The sequence below is a fragment of the Lathyrus oleraceus genome, chromosome 6 (assembly GCF_024323335.1).
Source record: "Lathyrus oleraceus cultivar Zhongwan6 chromosome 6, CAAS_Psat_ZW6_1.0, whole genome shotgun sequence".
NCBI classification, from domain to species: domain Eukaryota; kingdom Viridiplantae; phylum Streptophyta; class Magnoliopsida; order Fabales; family Fabaceae; genus Lathyrus; species Lathyrus oleraceus.
In genome coordinates, this window is record NC_066584.1 from 214,268,584 (window position 1) to 214,278,973 (window position 10,390).

Below are 10,390 nucleotides of genomic sequence, written 5' to 3' on the forward strand. Positions count from 1 at the left end.
AAAACCAAAAAATACCCAGTAATAAATATCAAACCCCAGTGGACGTTTCCATTGGTGGATCTCAGTTGGTGCAAATTTCTACGGTTCTTGGTATTCAATCCCTGTTTACCCTGAAAGTCTGACAGCCGTTGCTCTCATCCATTCGGGTTCCCAGCTGATTGAATAGGGGCAGCTGTAGCACCTCAAATTTGCACCTATCATTGTACATACATTTTCATATTAGGTCATAGCATATCATGGTCCATTGCATAGCATTTGCATAACCCTCAGTTGCCTCAAGAGCAAGCAAGCAAGAATTAGGTCAAACTGATCAGGAGATCAGTCAGTCAAGCAAGCAAGCACAATTCTCAAGGAGCCAAGGCCCTGGGGTTTGTCCAACAAGTTCACATGGCTTGGAGGTCTATTTGAAGTATTTTGGTCAAGGGTTGAAGGCTCAGAGATCATCAGTTCATACACGGACAGTCAAAAACCCTAAAAAAGTCAACTGTCAGTCAAAGCAGTGGATGGCGGTCATTCTTGTGGAATTTGGGCATCATGATCAATAATCAAGAGTTCATACAACTTGGGACATCATTTGAAGTCAAATTCTCAAAGAATTAGGGTTTGGAAGTCATCAGTCAATGCACAATCAGTCAGAAACCCTAAAAGTCAACTGTTGGTCAACTGTCCATTTAATCAGTGATTTGATGATTGGAATTGGTTTGTGAGAGTCCATTCATGTCCAAATAGTCATCATACATCATGCCAAACACCATCATGGAAGAATTTGAAGCCAGATCAAAAATTTCCCAAAATAGAAACTGGGCCTGTAACTGAAACCTGCCATAAATGGAAAGTCTTGATCCTCAAACTTACCTTTTGATACAAGCCTCAAATGAATTTTTGCCCAACATGAAAGTTGAAGATCTTGTTCTCCCATTTCCAAAAAGTCCTAGAACTCTCAATTCCCATGTGTGGTTGGCAAGTTATGATCGAATCGATTTCAGAAAATCTTGAACTTCAAAGGGCCATATCTCTCAAACCGTTTGGCCAATTTTGGTGGGGTTTTTTCCTACAAGTCACATTTGATCCACTCTTTCCAAAAATATAAATTTCATGAGCCAAAACTTCACCAATCAAAATGGCATTTTTTGACCTATTTCATTTAAATGCAAGTTTGACCAAGAGTTGACTTTTTGATATAAACATTTTTCTAACATTTGGCCAATTGGAACAGCTCAGGAATGTCATTTAGAATGTGTTTGCAAGCTCATTTTATGCATTACATGAGGCCATTGCTTGGTTGCTTGAATTGTAAGAAAAGTACAATTTCACCATACTACTCCATGCTATCCACCATGCCTTGCCTTGTACTATAGAAACAGAAGTCTAAACCATCATTTTCTGTCATTTTGAAGCCTCATTAGCAGCTCATAACCAACAGAAAGGAGGCCACACTAATTTGCTTGAAATTGGGCAAAAAGGACAAATGCAATACAACCATACCTCCATGCCATGACTTGTACTGTCCAACAGCAGACCTAGCAGCATGGTGCAGCATATTTTTCTGTCATTTTGGGATACACAAGGCTGCAGAATACCACAGAACTTCATGCTGCAAAGACTCCACCTTGGCACTGTTGGGAGGAACTGTCAAAATTTCCAAGGTTGCAAGATATTGCTTTGTACAAAAAGCAACTCCTAACAGCAGAGGACAGTCCATATTTTTTCTGTCATGTTAAACATCCAATGGCCACAAACCAAGACTTTTTAAAAAAAAAAAAAAAAAGAAACTGACTTGGCTGTTTTGGGAATTCAAGATTTGCTGTCAAGAACTGTCAAGAGAAAAAGGGCAAAGCACACAAACAAAACACTAATGGCAACCACAAGAATCCTCACTCTCTCTCACTTGGCATTGGCTTCCTCCTCAAAAAAAGCAACTTCCAACAGAAATTTCTTAACCTCATTTTCCTGTCATGAGGAATGAAGAGCAGCCACAACACAGCATAAACAGCTTCTAAAAAACTGCATACTGCACTCTCCCAGTAAACCTGAGCCTAGCCATGACTATTCTCACCTTCCACTCATCATTTTGAAGCAGTAGCAGTCACTACTTGCAGCCAAAGAACCAAACTCACTCATGCTCAAAAGATCCCTTTGCTTTTGCATTTATCATCCTCTGTCCAAACTTCCTCAGGTAACCTAACTTTGCCTTGCCTAAACATCATTCCAACAGCATATTGAGTTGATTCCAATCACTTGCTTCCACCTGAAAATACCTTTCCTAGCACTGTCCTAAAGAGGTGTACAGCCATGACAGTCCATGATCTAAGCACTTCCAAGATGTCTTGAGCCATACCATCACCATTATCCATCATTGGAAAGCTTAAGGCTCATCTGTTTTGGCAAGGCATCACAAAACAACATCAAGAACACAAACTGCCCTTCAAAAAAGGTATGGATTCAACCCTCCCATTTTCTCAAATTGACATATACTTTGGAAAGGTCTTTCAATGCTGAGTGTCATGATGCTTTCCTTTTTGAAAATAGTTGTGTATTCATGAAGATATGATGAGATGAAGTTTGGTGCTTGAAAATGTTTCCTTTGATTTCTTGTTGTGTATTTCAAATTAATGAAAATAGGGTTTGGATTGTTGTTGTATGTTGTTTGCTGGTCATTTGGGTATAATCAATTTTGATTTTAGGGAAAAGTTTGTAAAACTCAAACTTGGGGATGGTGATGAACATAAACCCTAGTTTCCCAATTTGTATTTTCCCAGATTTTCTGCCCCCCTTTCACGTGCATGGCTTCTTTCCCAACAACCAATAGAAACATTTCAATCCTTGCCCAAAACGACTGTGTTTTGATTAGTGGATTCCAATATTACCAAAATGCCATTCTTTCAATGTTAATTTCAATAATTATTTCATTTTTGATACCCATCTTGTGAAAATCATAACTTGTTCAATCTTGATCCAAATTCAATGGGATTTTTTGTGTTGTGTTCATCATGATCTCTACTTTTTTATCATTATTTTTCCAGAATTTTTGGATGAGTGGTTTTTAATTGGCCTTAGGGTTTGCGACATGTGACCAAATTTTGTACACTTTGCCAAATCAATTGTGAAATGATGAGAATGTATCCAATGGCTCCCAAATTTTTTGTGCTTAAACTAGACACATTCATGGTGATTTTGGTATAAAGTTTGTGGATTTATCATTTGTGGTTTGTGAGGTATGATTTTTTGAATTAGGGTGTGACAATTTGTGTCACACCATTGATGTCCAACTTCATGATTTTCATTACCATGCTTCTTGACCTCCAAATGACTTGATTTTTTGCATGAGCTTACTCTTGTATGTCTAGTTGACTTGTGAATTTTCTTGGATTTAATTGAACCATTTTCCATTTGTTTGAGATTTTCCTTCCCTGCCTAGACAAATGTTGCCCTTGTGTGACACATGTTCCCATTTCATTCGAGAAATTCTCATACTCTATTAGATGGACATGAAATTTTACATGAGATAACTAGACATCCTCATCTTTGCCATGGTTTTGATCCCATTCATTTATCATACACCATTCTTGACTTATGATTTTTCTAAGTTGATGCATGTTTGGTTGACTTCTTTGAGCATGTTCAAAATTGCTTTGACTTTCTGATTTTCATTGACTGCCTTCCACTTGTCCAAATGAGATGAAATTTGACATGCTTACCATGCTGTGGATTATGATTGACCATGATTTATTTGGTGATTTTTGGAAAATGTTTAGATTGCTTTTGAGTTAAGTCTTGCTGTTGACTTCTATGAGCTTCTGTGTGCCACACTTTGACCTAATTTGCTCATGAAATGATGATGATGATTGATATGAGTGTAAACCCAATTGGTTGTGTTTCTTAATGGTTTGAACTTGATTTTGGATGCTTGCCCTTTGCTGTTTTGACTTTCTCATTCATTTTTGACCCTAGGCTTGCCCTAGTGGTCCTGTTACTCACCTTTGAGCTCATGTTTTCAGGTTGACGAACAAATGACCAATGAGACCAATTTCTTTTGATTGAGCTTGCCTAAATACCATGACTAACTTGTTTGTTTTGTAGGTGGCTTGGCTCACATGCCCTAAGCCTTGTGCCTTGCACATCCATGTGCCTCTAATTGACTGTTGGTGTCTGTTTCTGTTTATGTTGTTTGAAGTTGCCTACTAACATCTGCTTGACTGTTTCAGGTGCTTTAGTTGCTTAGTTCCTTGTGAACTTTTTGCTTTGCTTTGCTTGTATAAGCAATTTGCATTGAGGTATGTCTCTTTATCTTCATGTAGTCTGGAAGACCTGGCCCGTTACTTGGCCAGGCAACTGTCTGAAGTCCTCCTTAAGAGGCAATGTTTGTGATTGTTTACTTTTGTCCTTGCATAGAGTCAAAGTCCTCCTAAGTGAAGAGGCAATTGGTGGAAGGTAGGGATATGCAATCTATCCCCCACTATTCAGTGTGTCATCTGCTTTGCTCACACCACTGTGTTGATGCATTACAGATACAAACCCAAGATCTTGTGCAATTGCACAGTTGAGTCAGTTCTAAATGTGTAGAAGGGTTCCCACTTTCTGAACCCACACATTCTTGTCTTGAGCTCTCCCAGGCCAGGGATAAGAGCTGTGAGGTCTCATCCTCACTTCATCCTTTCATTTGCTTCACCTTAGCCCCTCAATGGCAAGGTTAAGAGCACATTCACCCCATTCCAGAGGTTTGTTTGTTGAGGTTGATATGACCCCTTGACTAAAACCTATCCCTTGTTTGAGCCACTTGTTTGTGTATAGCGTGTGCTATCTGTGCTTGTAGGATTGTTTGACTTGCTTCCTGTGCAAGATAGGATTGTTTGACTTGCTTCCTGTGCAAGTTAGGATTAGTTTAGACTTGCTTCCTGTGCAAGTTAGGTTTTGCTTGGCTTGCTTCCTGTGCAAGTTAAGTGTGTGTGGCTTGCTCCCTGTGTGAGCCATACTTAGGATAGGTTGGCCCTTGTGCCATTTAGCTAGAAACCTTAACTTAGGGATGATTTGCATGATAACATCTAGGCTCGAGTCGTAGTCTCCCTAGTGTTGTGTCTCCCTCTGTTATCTGGTTAGGCTAATCCTTTATCCCTGCGTAGGGGAACTACATCGCCCTGATCTTCATACCAGATGAAGTATGTAGGCAGGAGATTGAGCTGATCTCTCCGGGCGCCCTTTTTCTTTTTTGTGTGAGTTGTCTGACGATTGCTAGGCTCGAGTGCCTGACTCCTTAGCAATTTGTTGTCTGTTTGTTTGAGTGTGTGCTTGACAGTTATAGGCTCGAGTCCCCGACTCCCTATTAACTTGTTGTGTTGTTGTGTGCTTGGAAACTGATATAAGTCCATCGAGTGGCATTTGGGTTCCAGTGTGCGTGTGTTTGGTTCGGATGCTGATGTAAGTCCAGCAATTGGCATTCAGGCTCCATGTTTGCCTTCTTGAGTGCGTTTTGGTTCGGATGCTGATGTAAGTCCAGTGATTGGCATTCAGGCTCCACGTTTGCCTTTGCCTGTTTTTGTTTGTGTGCGTGTCAGCCGAGCTACGAATGCTCTGATTCTTCTCTCGTCCGAGAAGATACGTATGCATAGGATGCGACATCCTAGCGAGCATGTGTCGTTTCCCCAGTCCGAACTACTTCGACTCTGATGTCTATGCCTGATAGACTAAGTAGGCCCAGGATGTGACATCCTGCCGAGTCAGTCTCAGTCAGTTTCTTTTGTCTCTTTTCAGCCAGTGTGTGTGAGTGTGAGCAGTGTTTAGCAACCAATTTATCCTTCCTTTTGTGCGTGGATCCCGTAGAGTACTACGGATGCGTAGGGGTGCTAATACCTTCCCTTCGCATAACCGACTCCCGAACCCATTCTCTTTGGTCGCGAGACCATGTTCTTTCCTAGGTTTACTCTGAGCGTTTCCTTTCCCTCTTTTGGGATAAATAACGCACGGTGGCGGCTCTGTTGTTCTTTCTTTTCCCGCCGGTTTTTCGCGCGATGCGACAAACATCCCATCCCAACAAACAAACAACAGCTCCAACTGATACAGCAGATGAATGCAAGCGAGTAAGTAAATAAATGTACAAAAGCATGAACACCCAATAAACAAGAAATCAGACAAGCTAGGAGGGACTCGCTTAGGGAAGATGGACCAGCAAGAGGTCAACTTCTTAGGTCCCCAGCAGAGTCGCCAGCTGTCGCAACCTGAAAAAATACAGTGCGCGAAAAAATAACCGGCGAAAGAAAAAGACAGAAGAGTCGCCACCGTGCGTTATTTATCCCAAAGGAGGGAAAGGAAACGCTCGAAGTAAACCTGAAAAAGGAAAGGACAAGACGGGGCCTCGCAACCAAATCTTGGGTTCGGGAGTCGGTTATGCGAAGGGAAGGTATTAGCACCCCTACGCATCCGTAGTACTCTACGGGATCCACTTTTGTGGTTCTTGTCTAAAGGGTGAGAGTTTATCTAATGTGTTTATTTACCCAAAAAAAAGGTTAAATGAGAATGACTCGCGCGGATGTCGCATCCACTGCATACGTATCTCGTCTGAATATGAGAAACAGAGTCTTCGTAGCTCGGCTGACCTATGGGTTAGGGGGATGTGTGCTCGCTAAGACATCGCGTCTTATGCCTACGTATCTCATCTGGAATGAGAATCAGAGCAAGCCGTAGTTCGGCTAACTACGGGGTTATGGATTGGGTTTTGGACGAACAAAGTTACTACGCAATCTACCGGATGCTCGACCTTTGGAGACTTACTCGCCTGTAGTAGAAGGAGATAACATGTTGCTTTGGGTTTTAGGGTTTGTTCGCGTTGTAGGAACGCGCATGCAAAAAGGAAGTCCTAGGCGAAGGAACAGTGCTACCTTAATTGGCATGCAAACGGGAGACTATCTGAAGCCTCGTGTCCTATGGGGAATCGATCACACCACACAAGACATGTATCTTAAAGTAAAATGCCACCAAGGGGCTCAAACATTGCCTCCTATCGAGGTCTTTCAGCTAAGAAAGCGATAAAGTACGAGAAAGGGAAAAAATTACCACACGGATAAAGATCCGAAGTTACAGCAATTAGAGGACTAGCAACTCTGAGATCTCTCCAGCTAGATCATCAAAGAAAATCGGCCAATACGAGTAATCAGAATAAACCTACGAATGGTATCCCTGCAAGAGTGCGTGAGTCCTCACAAAAACTTGACAAAAGGTTAGACAAACAAGATGAAATCCGGGGAAAATAATGCCATGGCAGCACAAGACAGATGAGAACAAAACAGAAACGAAAAGGGCGAATGCTGTCATATTCGCGACTGCATCGCCTAGCGAAAGCTTAGCGAAGCTTCGCTGTGTGCTCGCCTAGCGAAGCGGCTAGCGAGCGCCTGCGGGTTTCGGGTTTCTCATTGATAACAGTCTGATGCTAAGGATTCCATACCCTATGTCATTCGTCTCAGAAACGAAATTATTAAACATTCAAGGCATTATCCATATATTCATACACAAATATAAACCCGTGGGCAAAACCTGATGTTACCTCATACATTCATAGTATTCAAATTCAAGGCATAAAGTAAGAGGAACAAAGGCATACCTGATGAGAGACCGATTGGAGTTGAACGACACGGCTGGATTGGCAAGGTATCGTTAGGGTTTACGTGAGGCGGAGTGAACTTCTCAGGGCTGCCCGAAGGTCGCTGCAGAGTAGTTCCTAGGTTTCCTTCTCTCAAGATCTTTCTCCAAATGAAACTCCAAGTGTAACTCCAAGTGTTTAGTCCTATACTGCAACTCTTATATTTATAGACTTATTTCGTGGGTAGTGGGCTCAAATGAGGGCAACTCAAGCCCAAAATCTTTCTGATATTTTCTGAAGTGCGCGCCCTTCGCCTAGCGAAGGACCTGCTCGCCTAGCGAGCATGGCAGTACTTTTCGCTAGGCGAAGCATCTGCTCGCCTAGCGAGCATGACAGCTCAGCAGCAGATTCTTGCTTCTTCCAGCCTGGCGATTTGCACGGTGAATAAGCCCCATCTGGCTCTGTTGGTAGTACCTCAAGTCTTTTCCTTGTGTTGACTGATCGTCTAAGTAGAACCCACAAAGTGTCCTGGATGTTGTCCGAGCTTCTTGGAGCTAATTCCGATTGACATGATGCAATGTGGTATGAAATGCTAAATGACCTAAAAAGTGAATGCATGAATGAGGAGGGCAAATTTTTGGGTGTTACACCCTTTACTACTCCTACCCGTCCATCTCCGAGAGGATATTTCAGTGTGAGGTATAAAGTGTATAGCGTCACCTCCAAGTATTCGAATGATGGCCTATCAATAATAATATTGTCAAGAGATGAATCATTGACACTTAAGTACCTCACCTTGACACTTTTCATGTTGTCTCAACTTCCAAAAATCGTTATTACGGGAAAATTCCCAGCACCTACACATGCTCTTATGAGAATCTGAGTAAAGTACCTTTAAAAGCTAACAACTCGGTAATATAAAAATTCTTCCCCTTGGATGCATCCTAATATAAAACGTCTGTTGAACATCCCGGATCTACTTAGACTTGTTTCACGCTCCAGTCCCTGATTTTCACTTTGATCACCATCGAGTAATTTTTGTGGGCTAATACTCATTCAACATCTCTTCTAGAGAAACTGATTATGGCCGATTTCTTCTCTTCTTCTGAAGGCGGCTTCTTCCTGACATGCATCACTGTTCGGGCATACCTTTTTTTGGCTGAATTGGTTTCCCTTTCTCCTGCGAATCCTCCAACAATGGTGTTCAACGTGTGATGATTCACCCGGGCTTTACGGGCTTCCTCCGTGTTCTTCCTCTTCTTATGCATAGGTTTTTCCGAGCTAGTATCTTCTCGGGGAGGAATTTTCTTTCCTGGTTGTCCTCCGACGTCTTTAGCATAGGACAACAACCAACCTATCTGAATTAAGATCTCGATTTATTTTTTAGCTGATGATAATTCTCTTTGTGGTATCCACGAAGTGTGTAGTATATACACCATGCATTCTCATCTTTTCCCATCACACTGTGGACCCCTTTTGGACTCCCTGGTATGGGAACTAATTTGAGATGATAGACTTCTCTCAAGATATCCTCATGTTTCGCATTCAATGGTGTGTACTCGACCTCTTTGTCTAATGGACACCGAGATGGCCTCATTGTTGTCTGGTCTCTGAGTTCGGACTTGGGATAGTCCTTCTTATGCCTAGATCCCTCCTCTTTAACTCGTATTTTTTCCTTGGCATCTCGGGATCTTTTTTCCATGTTACTTTCCTCCCCTTTTATGTATAATTCCACTCTGGTAATAACTTCATCCATGCTAGATGCCGACTTTTGAACTAAGGATTCATTGAACTGCCGACTTTAAGGCCATATTGAAATGCTCCCACAAACATTTCCTGATTTGAATGAGACACTTTAATTGTTTCTTCATTGAACCTCTCCATATACTCTCACTCCCTGAGGGATTACGAGTATCCTTGTCAGACATTAAACAAACTGGTAGTCAACATATTTCTATGTTTGCTTGCTGAAAAGTGTTGTACCATCTTTTTAGGTAAGTCCTGATAGCTAACGATCGAGAATCAGGTAAGCTCATATATCATTACAGATCTCCCTCTTTAAAGGGAGCGGCCATGAGTTTACACTTAAGGGAGTCGGAAGCCCCTACTATTTCCATCTGATTATTGATCGAAATAATATGCTTTAGTGGTTCGATTTTACCATCAAAACACATCAGCGATAATGGTTTGAAGTTCTCAAGGACTTGATCATCACAGATATCCTCGGAAAAAGGTTGAGAATCTAGAGGCTCCTTCTTTGCGTCCCTCTCCTGTTGTCTTTGTGTTTACACAACATGAACAATATCTTGCAAGGTTTTATTTTTTAACGGAGAGCCATCACCACTACTGTAACACCTCAAATTCGATTAAATTATTTAATTGAATTATTTGAGTTTATTTTATTTAGTTATTGGATGTTAATGTGATTTAAAATAAATCATCTGAATATGTGTTATTGGGGTGTGATAGAAATAGTAGGGTATGGTGAGATGGTAGAATAAATTAGAAAATGACTATAATAATTAGAGTTTTATTTATTATTATTGATAAAATAAGAAATTGGAGAAAATAAGACTCTGGGCCAATTGTGGGATTTGAGGAGAGTTTGTGGTAAGAGGAGGGAGACTAGAGTTAAATTGGGTAAAAATAATAATTAAGCAAAAATAAGGAGGTTACTATATATTTTAAATGTTGGGAGAGAAACTATGTTTTGAGGTTGAGGAAGAACTCTAAGGATCAAAAGTATTTTTGCTGGAAATCAGGTAAGGGTGGGAAATTGTTTCAATAATAAGGGGGACGATGGAAGGGAAGATTGGAGAG